The following is a 15,998-nucleotide window of genomic DNA, read 5'->3' as shown; positions in this document are numbered from 1 at the left end:
AATCACTGAAAATCCAAACCACACATCTGGGCAATCCCATCACACACTGGACATCTTGCTCCTGGACACAGCAAACATGATCACCCCCAACAGTATATTCAGGCCTTTCTTGCCATACCTGACTCTGACATTACCCTGCACCCTGAATGTGGTTCTAATGTAAAGAAACTCTTGATCTCTGTTTTAGCTGTTCTATGAATCCTAGTAATGTCTTTAACCAATTGAGCTGCTCATGCTAGAAGCACATATCCTCCTGTCATCAATAGCATAGTAAAGGCTAAAATAAACATTGCCAACATCTGTAGAGTAGAAGGTACCAAGGCCTTGCTCTGAGTTTTAATTTGTGTTAGTAAATTAAACAATGAAAATCAGTGTATGAGTTACATATCATTGTTATCCTCATTTGATAGGAAAGAATAAAATACATAAAGCTTAAGATTCCTCCTAAGGATAGAAGCTACAATTCAGAATCCAAATCCAAGTAGTTTGATTCTCTATCCAGCAATGTTAATGCCTTATAGTCTCTCATTTAATCCTGTAGTAACATGACATGACAATGTCCCTTCATTTATCCTCAGTGTACCAGATCCCTAGACCCATTATACTCTTTCTAGATTGAAAAACAGTAAAATATCACATTTCTTTATCAAACAGAGGCACTCTCATAGGTGTAAATATATATGCTAATGTCCCCAAGGACAACTTCTTAAAGAACATGTCTACTAATGCATCCTTTAAGTTTTTAGTTGTTATTTTGTTTTTTTAATACTTATGTTTGCTGATTTTGTTGTACCAAAAAGATGTCCATCTTTCTGATAAAAATACAAATGCTTCCCAGTTCTCTTTCACAACTGACAGGTAAACTTAGCTGAATTTATGAATTAAGGAAAAGATCACTCTTCCTAGTATTTATCAAGTCCAATGGAAGAGTGGAAAATAGGCAAAATTTACTCCCCCTTCTCCATAAGCATGGGATCCCTCCTTATCTGTGCTGTTGCTCTGGCCTGGTATGTAAAAGATTGCAGTTTTTGTCACTGAGGGAGGGGAGGATTAGGAATAGCTAGTAGGGTAATCTATTCTAGAAAAGTAGTCTTCAAACATGATAAAGTGGGCAGTCCACACAAAGTAGTGTCATCATGGAGGTCAAGACTCAATAACAGTATCTACACAAGAAGCAGCCTGAATGAAACTGCAGAAACATCTGTATAGGATTGTTAGACACCCTTCCTTCCATTTAAATCATAATAACATTTTTGAATAACTAAGGCAACAATTTAAAGAGGAAAATTCTGAAGCAGATCCAGATTGTTAAAACAGTCTAACCGTAGAATAGAACAACGTCACTTTATTTTGTTCTGTTTTGTTTCATTTTTCTTCTTTAGAACAAAATATGCAAAACAGTTTTAACTGTCTTTAGAACTTTCCTAAATATCATCTACCTTTATTTTGGTATTTTCTATGTTTACTTTTACCACTATGTAACAATTCAGTCTTATTTGTTCTTCAATACATTGTCAATCTTTTTATTATTTGTTTATATAACTTAAACATACGAATTTGGAAAGTCCCATAAATTGATTCACTGTCTTTCATCCATCTGTCCATCTACCCATTAATCTAAATGGTAAAAGATACTATGTTTCAGGCACCACGCTAGGCCTTTTATAGACAGGTAAATAAAAGACACATCATCTCTATGCTTAGGGACTTTACAGTAGAGAGAGTCTGATGTTAAACAAATGAAGAAATAATGAATAGTTGTAATTATGGTGGATGAGCTAGGATAGAAAAAAGAAGTTATCGTATACTGAACATGGATGTTTATTTACTAAAGGTATCCAAGAAAAGTTTGTCTAAGCTAAAATTTGAGTAAGAAAAGGCACATTATATTCAAGAAACTAAGAGACAAATGTGAAACAGGTTTCCCTTTTTCTCACTAGCCATCTAAAGACTATCTCCACTGACCAGGCCATAAATAAGCATCCAGCCTAGCAGGAGAGTGATAACTTCCTCATGCAAGAAGCTTCTGGATAGATTCTGGAAAGAGTATCTCCACTAAGAATATGGTAGTGAACATTAAGAAGTAGAGAGAGAGCCTTCAACTCTTACAGTCTTTCAATGTTCATTAAGGAGGCCAGTTTAGAGAGTTGACATTTTGCTTAGTTTCCTAAGAATTAATTTCTCTGCTAGGTTTTTCCAGACTTTCCTGCATATACGCCTATATGAGAGACAAGAGTGGTGGAAAATGTAGAAAAGTAGCCTAGCACTGAAAACCAAAATCAGGTTAAAATACAAATCTACCACACCAAATTTCTACTAATTCAGACTCTAGAATTCTATCTTTTCTCTGGTGTTTTTATATTCCTCACACAGGAATCTCATCAATGCACATTAAAAGCAATTTCTAACTAGCATATCAAAGTGCTGCATTCCACCTTTCCTCCTTGACTTGTTAATCCAGCTTTCATACCTGCAAGTTCATGAGTTATTCCCTGAATCCCGTGTCAGTTATTACATAATACTTTTCTTCTCCTCTTTCCTTTCTCTCTCCAGTCCTTTCTCCTTTCCTTTTCATTATTTTCTTGTGTCCTTCATTCCTTTTTAATCATAAACATACTTTAAAAATATGTCAAGTATTTGTGATATTGAATGTGGACTGACCAGAGTTGCCTTACCCAACTCTGAATGAACTATTCATTTTAATATAAATATTTTCTTCTCTTTGACTCATTTCCCCTTTGATAAGAATTACCAGTATATGTGGGTTTATATCCCAGCATTGGATGAGTAGTGTGCCATCTATTTGAGCTATAATTGATTTCTCTCTTTCTTTTCCTTTCCCTCTCTCTCCTCCTTCGTTTTTTCTCTCTCTCTCTCTCTGTTTCTTGCTGATTTCCCATGGTTCTTTTGCTTCCAAATTATTTTGTGTTACCTGTACTCTCAAGGCCACTTAACCTCTACTTCTACCAGGCATGCTTCTGTTATTTCAAATTATATCTCTTTCTTATTTCAATTATTAGGGTTTTCATAAATTCTTAGACCATTCATTTTGTAGTTAATAACCTGTGGTTAATATCTCATTTTTTTAGTTTATAAGTGAAATATTAGATGGTTTTCCTAGTTTTATTTTCAATGAACGACTGGTAAGCTTTTCCATTGTCATTCTTTTGTATAAACTCTAGTAAAAATAATTTACTTTTCATAAGTTATCTCTTAGTTGTATGTGAAAATTCTTTCTCATTTATGTCTACTTTGGTTTAAAAATATAATATCTAGTGTTCCTAGTCTTAAAGGAATATGTATTAATTGAATTTATATGATGGAAATTTGGTGTTAGATAATACATTAGTTAATATTTGTTAGTTTTTTCTACTGACTAATCAGTTCTTTCTTGAAAGGAACAAAAGTAAATATCTATGTAAATAATATTGAAGTGAGCACTGATTTCACAAATATTGAACGAAGATGAGTGGAAAGAATTTGTACTAAGATGATAAGACTATAAAGAGATAAGGTAATATGTTACTATAAAGAGAGGATATATAAGTATATTAGTTTCCTATTGCAGCTGAAGAAATTTAACACACATCCATTTACTTAGAATGAAAATTTGTTATCGTTCGTTCAGGAAGTCAGAGGTCCAAAATCAGTCTAACTAGGCTAAAGTCAAGAGGTCAGAAGGGTTCATATTTTTTTTTTTCTCCCCCCTTCACCAAGTACCCCCCACATACACCTTCACAGTCAATGTCCATCAGCGTAGTAAGATGCTGTAAAATCACTACTTGTCTTCTCTGTGTTGCACAGCCCTCCCCGTGCCCCCCCACACTATACATACTAATCATAATGCCTCCTTTCTTTTTCCCCACCCTTATCCCTCCATTCCACCCATCCTCCCCAGTCCCTTTCCCTTTGGTAACTGTTAGTCCATTCTTGGGTTCTGTGATTCTGTTGCTGTTTTGTCTCTTCAGTTTTCCTTTTTTCTTATACTCCACATGTGAGTGAAATGATTTGGTACTTGTCTTTCTCTGCCTGGCTTATTTCACTGAGCAAAATAGCCTCTAGCTCCATCCATGTTGTGGCAAATGGTAGGATCTGTTTTTTTCTTATAGCTAAGTAATATTCCATTGTGTATATGTACCACATCTTCTTTATCCATTCATCTACTGATGGACACTTAGGTTGCTTCCGTATCTTGGCTATTGTAAATAGTGCAGCGATAAACATAAGGGTGCATCTGTCTTTTTCAAACTGGAGTGATGCATTCTTAGGGTACATGCCTAGAATAGAATTCCTGGGTCAAATGGTATTTCTATTTTGAGCATTTTGAGGAACCTCCATATTGCTTTCCACAATGGTTGAACTAATTTACATTCCCACCAGCAGTGTCGGAGGGTTCCCCTTTCTCCACAACCTCGCCAACATTTGTTGTTGTTTGTCTTTTGGATGGTAGCCATCCTTACTGGTGTGAGGTGATACCTCATTGTGGTTTTAATTTGCATTTCTCTGATGACAAGCGATGTGAAGCATCTTTTCATGTGTCTGTTGGCCATCTGAATTTCTTCTTTGGATAACTGTGTGTTCAGATCCTCTGCCCATTTTTAAGTGGATTATTTGCTTTTTGTTTGTTGAGGTGCGTGAGCTCTTTATATATTTTGGATGTCAACCCTTTATCGAATCTGTCATTTATGAATATATTCTCCCATACTGTAGGATATCTCTGTGTTCTATTGATGGTGTCCTTTGCTGTACAGAAGCTTTTCAGCTTGATATAGTCCCACTTGTTCATTTTTAGTTTTGTTTCCCTTGCCCGGGGAGATATATTCAAGAATAGGTCACTCATGTTTATGTCTAAGAGATTTTTGCCTATGTTTTTTCTAAGAGTTTTATGGTTTCATGACTTATGTTCAAGTCTTTGATCCATTTCGAATTTACTTTTGTGTATGGGGTTAGACAGTGATCTAGTTTCATTCTCTTACATGTAACTGTCCAGTTTTGCCAGCACCAACTGTTGAAGAGACTGTCATTTCCCCATTGTATGTCCATGGCTCCTTTATTGAATGTTAGTTGACCATATATATTTGTGTTAATGTTTGGAGTCTCTATTCTGTTCCATTGGTCTGTGGCTCTTTTCTTGTGCCAGTACCAAATTGTCTTGATTACTGTGGCTATGTAGTAGAGCTTGAAGTTGGGGAGCAAGATCCCCCACATTTTATTCTTCCTTCTCAGGATTGCTTTCGCTGTTCAGGGTCTTTGGTGTTTCCGTATGAATTTTTGAAGTATTTGTTCAAGTCTCTTGAAGAATGCTGTTGGTAATTTGATAGGAATTGCACGGAATTTGTATATTTTTTGGGCATGATGGCCATTTTGACAGTATTAGTTCTTCCTGGCCAGGAGCATGGGATGAGTTTCCATTTGTTAGTGACCTGTTTAATTTCTCTTAAGAGTGTCTTATAGTTTTCAGGGTATAGGTCTTTCACTTCTTTGGTTAGGTTTATTCCTAGGTATTTTATTCCTTTTGATGCTATTGTGAATGGAATTGCTTTCCTGATTTCTCTTTATGTCAGTTCATTCTTAGTGTATAGGAAAGCCACAGATTTCTGTTTGTTAATTTTGTATCCTGTAACTTTGCTGTATTCCAATATCAGTTCTAGTAGTTTTGGAGTGGAGTCTATAGGGTTTTGTATGTACAATATCATGTCATCTGCAAATAGTGACAATTTAACTTCTTCTTTACCAATCTGGATTCCTTGTATTTCTTTGTTTTGTCTAATTGCCATGGCTAGGACCTCCAGTAATATGTTGAATAACAGTGGGGAGAGTGGGCATCCCTGTCTTGTCCCCAATCTCAGAGGAAGAACTTTCAGCTTTTCCCTGTTCAGTATGATGTTGGCTGTGGGTTTATCATTTATGGCCTTTATTATGTTTAGGTACTTGCCCTCTATGCCCATGTTGTTGAGAGTTTTTATGATGAATGGATGTTGAATTCTGTCGAATGCTTTTTCAGCATCTATGGAGATGATCATGTGGTTTTTGTCTTTTTTTTTTGTTGATGGGGTGGATGATGTTGATGGATTTTCGAATGTTGTACCATCCTCGCATCCCTGGGATGAATCCCACTTGGTCATGGTGTATGATCCTCTTGATGTATTTTTTGAATTCGGTTTGCTAATATTTTGTTGAGTATTTTTGCATCTACGTTCATCAGGGATATTGGTCTATAGTTTTCGTTTTTGGTGGGGTCTTTGCCTGGTTTTGGTATTAGGGTGATGTTGGCTTCATAGAATGAGTTTGGGAGTATTCCCTCATCTTCTATTTTTGGAAAACATTAAGGAGAATGGGTATTATGTCTTCTCTGTATGTCTGATAAAATTCCGAGGTAAATCCATCTGGCCCAGGGGTTTTGCTCTTGGGTAGTTTTTTGATTACTGCTTCAATTTCATTGGTGGTAATTGGTCTGTTAGATTTTCTGTTTCTTTCTGTGTCAGTCTTGGAAGGTTGTATTTTTCTAGGAAGTTGTACATTTCTCCTAGGTTTTCCAGCTTGTTAGCATATAGGTTTTCATAGTATTCTCTAATAATTCTTTGTATTTCTGTGGGGTCCGTCGTGATATTTCCTTTCTCGTTTCTGATTCTGTTGATGTGTGTTGATTCTCTTTTTCTCTTAATAAGTCTGGCTAGTGGCTTATCTATTTTGTTTATTTTCTTGAAGAACCAGCTCTTGGTTTCATTGATTTTTGCTATTGTTTTATTCTTCTCAATTTCATTTATTTCTTCTCTGATCTTTATTATGTCCCTCCTTCTGCTGACCTTAGGCCTCATTTGTTCTTCTTTTTCCAATTTTGATAATTGTGACATTGGACTATTCATTTGGGATTGTTCTTCCTTCTTTAAATATGCCTGGATTTCTATATACTTTCCTCTTAAGACTGCTTTCGCTGCATCCCACACAAGTTGGGGCTTTGTGTTGTTGTCATCATTTGTTTCCATATATTGCTGGATCTCTATTTTAATTTGGTCATTGATCCAGTGATTATTTAGGAGCATGTTGTTAAGCCTCCATGTGTTTGTGAGCCTTTTTGCTTTCTTTGTACAATTATTTCTAGTTTTATACTTTTGTGGTCTGAAAAGTTGGTTGGTAGGATTTCAATCTTTTGGAATTTACTGAGGCTCTTTTTGTGGCCTAGTATGTGGTCTATTCTGGAGAATGTTCGATGTGCACTTGAGAAGAATGTGTACCCTGTTGCTTTTGGTTGTAGAGTTCTGTAGATGTCTATTAGGTCCATCTGTTTTAGTGTGTTGTTCAGTGCCTCTGTGTCCTTACTTATTTTCTGTCTGGTGGATCTGTCCTTTGGAATGAGTGGTGTGTTGAAGTCTCCCAAAATGAATGCATTGCATTCTATTTCCTCCTTTAGTCCTGTTAGTATTTGTTTCAGGTATGTTGGTGCTCCTGTATTGGGTGCGTATATATTTATAATGGTTATATTCTCTTGTTGGACTGAGCCGTTTATCATTATGTAATGTCCTTCTTTATCTCTTGTTACTTTCTTTGTTTTGAAGTCTATTTTGTCTGATACTAGTGTTGCAACTCCTTGGGTCCCTTGTCCTGCTTTTTTCTCACTGTTGTTTGCATGAAATATCTTTTTCCATCCCTTGACTTTTAATCTGTGCATGTCTTTGTGTTTGAGGTGAGTCTCTTGTAAGCAGCATGCAGATGGGTCTTGTTCTTTTATCCAGTCTATTACTCTGTGTCTTTTGATTGGTGCATTCAGTCCATTTACATTTAGGCTGATTATTGAAAGATATGTACTTACTGCCATTGCAGGCTTTAAGTTTGTGGTTACCAAAGGTTCAAGATTAGCTTCTTTACTATCTTACTGTCTAATTTAAGTAGCTTATTGAGCTATTATAAATGCTGTCTGATGATTCTTTATTTCTCTCCCTTCTTATTCCTCCTCCTCCATTCTTCATATGTTGGGTGTTTTGTTCTGTGCTCTTTTTAGGAGTGTTCGCATCTAGAGCAGTCCCTCTAAAATACCCTGTAGAGGTGGTTTGTGGGAGGCAAATTCCCTCAATTTTTACTTCTCTGGGAATTGTTTAATCTCTCCTTCATATTTAAATCATAATCATCCCGGATACAGTATCCTTGGTTCAAGGCCCTTGTATTTCATTTCATTAAATATATCATGCCATTCTCTTCTGTCCTGTAAGGTTTCTATTGAGAAGTCTGATGATAGCCTTATGGGTTTTCCTTTGTAGGTGGCCTTTTTTTTCTCTCTGGCTTCCTTTAATACTCTGTCCTTGTCTTTGATCTTTGCCATTTTAATTATTATGTGTCTTGGTGTTGCCCTCCTTGGGTCCCTTGTCATGGGAGTTCTGTGTGTTTCTGTGGTCTAAGAGGTCATTTCCTCCCCTAGTTTGGGCAAGTTTACAGCAATTATTTCTTCAAAGACACTTTCTATCCCTTTTTCTCTCTCTCTTCTTCTTCTGGTACTCCTATGATGCGAATATTGTTCCTTCTGGATTGGTCACACAGTTCTCTTAATATTCTTTCATTCTTGGAGATCCTTTTATCTCTCTCTGCATCAGCTTCTCTGCATTCCTGTTCTCTGTTCTCTAGTCCATTAATGGTCTCTTGCATCTCATCCATTCTGCTTTGAAGTCCTTCCAGAGATTGTTTTATTTCTGTATTCTCCCTCCTTAGTTTTTGCATATTTCTCTGCAAGTCCATCAGCATGGTTATGACTTTTGTTTTGAATTCTTTTTCAGGAAGATTGGTTAAATCTATCTACCCAGATTCCTTCTCAGTAGAGTATGTTGAAGGTGTCTGGGTTAGCCTGGTCTGGATCAAATTTTTTTGCCTTTTCATGTTGATAGATGCAGTGGTATGCTATTGACTCATCTGTCAGCTGGGAGAGCCAAGACCTTTTCTACTTGCTCCTGGCCTTTCTTTCCTGGGACAACAGCAACCCCTAGTGGCTTGTGTTGGGCAATTGCATGTAGACTGAGTCAGTTTCTTGCCCAGCCTCTATGGAGGAAGCTCCTTTGCTATGGGCGTGGCCAGCCTCAGGTTCCTGCTCTGCCATGGCAGTATGCCAGAGTGGGAACAGACTGGGTGGCTATTTATTGCTTTGAGGGGTCTCAGAGCTGCTGCCCAGTGGGTTAGGGTGCCTGGAGTTCCCCAGGATTCCCAGTTGTTGTGCTAATTGTCTCAGGATGCTTCCATCCTGCTGTGGGGTCCCTGTCCCTTTAAGACTTTCAGAAAGCACTTACTTTTCTTTGTCCCAGGGGCATTGACTGTGGGGACCTGCTCACAGGTCTTACTTTTCTGTTTCCCTAGTTTTCAGCACCCCACGCACACACTGTGTCTGCACTCTGGTGTGGATGACTTCGGCTGGGTGTTTAGCAGTCCCGGACTACCTCTCCCTCCCTGCTCCAACTCCTCTCTTCCTGCTGGGAGCTGGGGGAAGGGGCGCTCAGGTCCCACTGGGCTGGGGCTTTTATCTTTCCCCATTCACGAGGTGCTGGGTTGTCGCAGATGTGGATGTAGTCTGGCTGTTGTCCTGTATCTTCTGGTCTCTCTTTTAGGGATAGTTGTATTTGTTGTATTTTCAAGAATATAAATGTTTTTGGGAGGAGATTTCCACTGTCCTACTCATGCTGCCATGTTAGCTCCGCCTCTCAGAAGGGTTCATTTTCGCTTAAAGCTCTAGAACAGTTTCTATCTTTGCTTTTTCCAGCTTCTAGAGGCTACCAATTTCCTTGGCTAGTAACCACATCACTCTAATCTCTGCTTCTGTCACATTTACTTCTCACTTGGCCCTTTTTATAAGGATCCTGTGATTATATTTGCCCATCTGAATAATCTAGAATAATCTCCTTTTCTCAAAATGCTTAACTTAATCAGATGTGAAGTCTCTTTTACTATATAAGGAAACATTTCACAGGTTCTAGGAATTATGACATAGGCTAATTCTCTCATAGGACATATTCTCTAATGTTTTTTTCTTAAAATAAAAGGAAGATCAACCATTGGAACAATTAAAGACTGCCTGAGAAGTCTATGACCAGACTGCCTAAGAAGTCTATGACCAGTAGCACTAGTTCTCCAAGTCAGGCACTATTTTGTATGCACAAGGGTAAACACAGTGACTGACACATAGTAGCCACTTAAGTAAAGTACGATGAGGAATAATAATGGATTAAGAATTTATACATGTGAGTTGATTTGCAATTTTCCCTATTTGATTTATTTAATACTGATATGCAATGTCAACTGAAACATTCATTTAAAAGAGAAATATTAACATCTCCTCATGGATATTTTGTATTGCTTCTCTGCTTGGACACCTTTGTTCATTTATTTCCTGTTGACAGCAAAATATGAAAAATCAAAGTTAAAGTAAAGTTGAAAGCAGAAAGATAAATAATCTTAGTGGATACTCCAAGTTTAGCTAAGATTCTGTAACATCAGCCACCCTCTCATCAAGTGGTTATGATGGATGGTTCCAGGATTCTCTATATTCATTTGGTGTGATTGGTGTGTGTTGAAAATAAGATCAATGCAAATCTCAAAACTGCTGTCACAGAACAAAATGTTCAGTGAACCAATTTTTCCACATTCCCTGTGATTTTCCCTGAAGGCAACAAAGAGCTGTTTACGGGTGTTATATATTTCCCTCATGAATTCTCTGCTTCAATCTGTGGCATATTGTATGGTTTTGTTTCCCATGGTCCATCTGTTTTGAATGCCTTCAGTAACTCCCCTCATCTTAGCATAGCATCCTTTCCTATTTCCATGATCCAGAAATTGGCCATTAAACTTGCTTTAGCTAATGGGTCGAGTGGTTCTGAAGTCTTCAGAAGCCATACATGTATTTGTGCAATTTGACTTGGTCATTATGCTCCTCTTAAGAGAACATTCCTTAGGTGGCTTCTAACAAAGAGATAAAGGACGTAAGCCATAGTTTTAGGCCTCACCCCTGGGATAGATCAAAGTGTCACTTAACTACTGCTTGAAAAAGAGCTGCGCAGCCTGAACCAACTGATATTATCCCAAGCTTTTTCAAACTTACACACCTATGGTCATGAGAATAAATGTTTGATCTAATAAACCACTGAATTTGGCGTGATTTTTAAACAGTGTTTTTGCTTCAAAACCTGAATGACTAATCAACCACTCCAAAATAACTCAAAGTTCACCCAGGCTGGCTATTGATTCATATCTCCATCTTCCTCCCTCTTCCTATAACCTATGACTCTAGCTTCTGTTATAGCTCAGCTACATCTCTTTGCTTTTAAGATCCTTCCTTAAACTGTGGTGGAAAAGAGTTGACATTTGGAAATAATTTTAATACCAACTATATTGGAAGATCCATTATTCGCATTCTTTCTTTTTTCCGTTTTCATGGAAGGCTGAAAATTACCTAATTAATTAATTTTCAGGTTGTGACTGCATGGTATGCAATATCTTGCTGAACATATTACATTTTTGCTATTGTTACAAGGTAAAAAGTGTACTTTTGCTTTAGAATGTCTATCTTCCTCTTATCTTTTGAATTTTCCAAAGTTTTATCTTCCTGTCCTATGAAGTAAGCCAAGGCAGACAAATGATAAATGAGAACTGTTGATCCAATGAGACTGTGTTATACATTCACTTCAACATCTTTTAGTCCTTGTTCAGAATTCACACTGTGTAGAATAGAAATGACTTAAAAATATCTCAATCATTTTAAGTCATAAATTATCTTATGACATTGATCACTGTTTTTTAGTGATTATTATCAAATTTTCACTAATTTCTTTATTTATTCACTGTTATAAATTCACTGATTATATCTGTTGACTGTTCTTTTGCAAAATGTTTTCTATATGCTGGAATATAGTATGCACATGTTTTGATGGTGATTCTTTAGTGTAGACTAGCAAAGTCATATGCAAACTATTTGATTCCAGGCTAGTATTTATATTTTTGTCATAAAACAATTAAGTTCTTTCCATGCTATCGCTGTTACCTTACTCTTGTACCCTAAAGGGCCCATATATAATGGCCATCAAATGCTACTTCTGAGGCCATTAATCCTTAACTTTCTGACTTAGAGATACTAAGTCTCTTACATATTTTCGTTAAGTTGAAATAATGTGACTTTTTCTTATAGTAGGTCCTACTAACTTCAAGAAGATTCCAGGTATAGGAAAGATCTTACGTTTTTTCATTCATGTTCATATTTTACATGTAATCTCTGTGAAATGGTTGGGTTATCATATACTTAAAAACCCTCCCACTAATCAAGCATGAGAAGCCAACAAATAATGTGCTGCACAGATTGTCAGTTAATTTCTTTCCCATTGAGCTTGCAATGTGCTCCATGATGTTGCAGCAGCTGTGGTGAGAATGGTGGATGTCCCCAGTCTATGCTTCATTTAACTTCAGGAATTATAAAACGGTGCATTGTGTAGAAAATAAAAATGTACTTTAAAGCAAATGAAGCTTAGTGTCCTGAAGCAGCATTTCCTCTTTAACAATAAGTTTCAGCTCAAATATTGGTACTTGTGTATTTCTTTCTTTTGACAACTTTACCCTCAACTTAGATTGTGTTTCATCACTAAACACTTACTGTCGATCTAGTCCTAGATATGCCATAAAAATCAATGGGATTTTGATGCAGGAACTGGAAGAATTGTATAGTAAAAATTGCATTTCAATTGTTTGCCACTTGTTTATTTTTCACAGACACTGGCAATACCACATTACATTTGTATAGCACTTCTTATATTCAAAAGCTTTCTCCTGTCGGGAATAAAAATGCTTGTCCTACCTCTTCACAGAGCTGATGATGTGATTACCTGACATAAAAGAAATAAAAACACTTTTTAAAGTAAAGAGTGCTATAAGAGACATGGAATTATCATTGTCATGATGCCTGAGGAGAATTTTAGTCAGTAAAAAATGTAGAAGCTTTGAAGTAAGACCTGGATTTCATTTCTGGTTCTACTACTTATAATGAGTATAAAACTTAGTGATATCCTTACTTTTACACTGTCTTCTTTTTTGTGTATAAAAAAATTTGAATAATTACAAATTAACAAATAAGAGGTACTTGCGTGTGTGTGTGTGTGTGTGTGTGTGTGTGTGTGTGTGTGTGTGTGTGTGTTGGAAGTTACTGGAGTTTATATATGGAAAATGCATAGTTCAGTGTTGGTTTAATATATGACAGTCAATAAAAATGTTTAGGCATCATAAAAGACATTATTTAAAAGTATTAATTGATGAACAGACTGGCACAAGGCACATTTTGGCAACAGATATTAAAGGCCCACATTAAATCCAATAAAGAAGAGGAAATATAATTTTAATGGTTGAAGAGAATCATCTTTCACTTGTCCTCCATTTAGTGTGCCTAAATGGTATAGCACTTCTGCTTGGACACAGCCCTTTGATGACTGTTATTTCTGGTGGTTCTATAACTGCTCTGTTACATATCACAGATCATAATCCTTTTAGAAATAATACATATAGAATTACTAGAGAACTCAAGACTCCTCCATATTATCCATCCTCTTCCAGTCTTCAAGAATTGGTCAAGTCACTCTATCCCCAGGGACAAAAGGAATATTTAAGTTTTAGGGTAATAAAAGGTCTGAATGGGTAACACTGCTTTGCTAAGAGCTAAAATTTGGAATATATATACAGTTATAATTCCTTTTGAAACTTCCTTCAACATAATTTTGGGTAGTTGCTTTTTTTTTTTCTGGTTAGTTCCCTCATTTCCATAGTTTACTATCAGTGTTTGATTAGAAATTATCTAGAAAAACACTGTTTGATTTTACAGAGTAGAAAAACTGAATCTATGAAGGTTGAAGTTAATTATCCAAACATCATATTTTAAGAAACCTTGACTTTGAACTCTAACTTTAAAATTCTTATCCCAGTACTCTTTAAAAATGCATTTCGTCATGAAAAATAAGTTGCATGACTCCTTTACTTTCATCACGAAGTTAAATTGTGCTCTGGCTATCTGATAAAAGAAACCAGCCAGGGTAAAATTAGAAACCTCTTAAAACTGTTAGGGAAGTTTTGAGTCATACATTTTATCTCATTAAGATTTTATTTAATTTTTAATGAAAATATTAAAGAAATGCAGGTATTTATAAAATTAAGTATATCTAAAATAAGTCAGTAATCAGCACATACTCAGAAGTAATAAAGGGGTGGCTTCTGGATAGTCAGCTAGCCCTGAATATCCGGAGGTGAAGGAGGAGACCACATTGGGAGGGAAAAGAGAAAGGAGGGCTGTGGGCACTGTTTTCATCCTTTATGGGTTCCTCGGCTGGTGTTTCTTCTAGCAGTGGGTTCAGTGATATTACCCTGCTATATGGAATGGAAAAGGACACAGATGGGGAAAAAGATGGCCACATTCATTTAAAAATGGCTTGTTTATATTTATGCATACATGAATGTGAGTATATGTGTGTGTAGGTGTGTGTGTGTGTATGTATTTCACAATGTTATATACACATGTATTTGTACATGTTCCCTAAAACAACTCTTCCAGGTTTAAAAATACTAATTTAGATGGAATAAAAATGTATTTTGTTTTAATGGTAGTACAATATTTAAATTCCACTGTATATTACTTGATGAAGTTTAATAGGAAATGAGAATGAAAAGAGAGATTCTAAGAAAATCTATTTTAAATAATATTTTTTAAAAAAACACTAATACTAAGATCTTGTGCTCGTTGTCTAAAAATGATCACAGTTTAAACTAATAAGTAGTTCTTTTAATTAATTCTAAATTATAATGAAAACTCCATAAATATTAATATGATAGTCATATTAATAATTAGTATCTCTGGACAGATGTTATGACAATAATTACCAAAGGAATTGATAGTAATTAGGTCTTACTTTTAATTGTTGCTAACATATTTTTAATTTTCAATTTTACTTATTTGTGGACAATCCTGAAATTAAATGTTCAAAGTAGTTTTCAGAACCTAACAGGTGTTCTGGTCAATAGCTTGACTTTGTTGAAATTCAGGGAGAGTTTTGAAAACTAATTAAACATTTGAAAAAGAAATACTCCCCTATGAGAGCTCCACTTTTCCTGTGAAACCTTTTTGGAACTGCCATATTCAGAGCTGGAAAACTAAGCACCTGCTTTTGAGGGACTCATGAATGTTTAATCCTAATGAAGAGCTCGCTCCAGTGGCATCCAGGCAAACAGCAGATCAAGCAAACACCAAAACAAAATATTTTCTACTCCAGAGGCATTTCCTTATGCTTCTTTCCTTCAGTTATTCTATTTCTACTTATTAATACTAGAATTTCTAATTGTTCATGACTATATATGTTTGGATGTGTATTTTTATAAAGACAGGAATATATATATTAATCATAAGTAAGACTATTTGAAAAGACTTTTAATCACTTTCTTAAGCTGTTATAATGTATATAAAGCACATTAATTAAAATTGTATCGAAGGTTATTTTCAAAATTTTTAATAACTGGGGCTAATCATAGGGAAATAATTTTTTGTCTGTATAAAATATAATACCTTCTTTAAACAAGGAATTCCTAGAATGTACCTTAAGTATGCCTATGTAACCTTTGGAAAGGGTAAGAACAATGTCCTCAGTGGGTTATTTTGTTTACATATACCCAGATTGCATTTGATTCAAAAGATTAACATGCATCATAAAATTTATAAAAAGCTAATGTAACTTGTAGGTTCAGAGGATAAATTCTGAATGAAATATTAGATAGATATAAACTTACTTAGATACAAACTTAAGCAATTTAAATCAGTTAGATTATTGTATTCTGTTTTTATTTATAGCCAGTCCCTCAATCCACTTATTCTATAAGCTTAAATTAGAAAGTGCAAATAAAAATTAAAAAACAAATTTTTTTGAATAATTACCCAATTCTCTACAGTAATTACTCAATTACTTATAATACTCAATTTTTCAAAAGTCTGGTATAACAAAATGAAGACT

The 15,998-nt window shown here is 35.6% G+C and overlaps 1 long non-coding RNA gene across 2 annotated transcripts in view; it reads left to right on the top strand.

The window, feature by feature from the left end:
• LOC108404661 (uncharacterized) overlaps positions 1 to 15,998 on the top strand; it is a 99,653-nt gene that overhangs the window by 65,041 nt on the left and 18,614 nt on the right. The gene's annotated exons all lie outside the window — the stretch shown is intronic.

Source organism: Manis javanica, chromosome 3 (genome assembly GCF_040802235.1).
Source record: "Manis javanica isolate MJ-LG chromosome 3, MJ_LKY, whole genome shotgun sequence".
Classification (NCBI taxonomy): Eukaryota; Metazoa; Chordata; class Mammalia; order Pholidota; family Manidae; genus Manis; species Manis javanica.
Note: the sequence above shows the minus strand (reverse complement) of the source record. Positions and strands in the feature narration are given on the sequence as shown.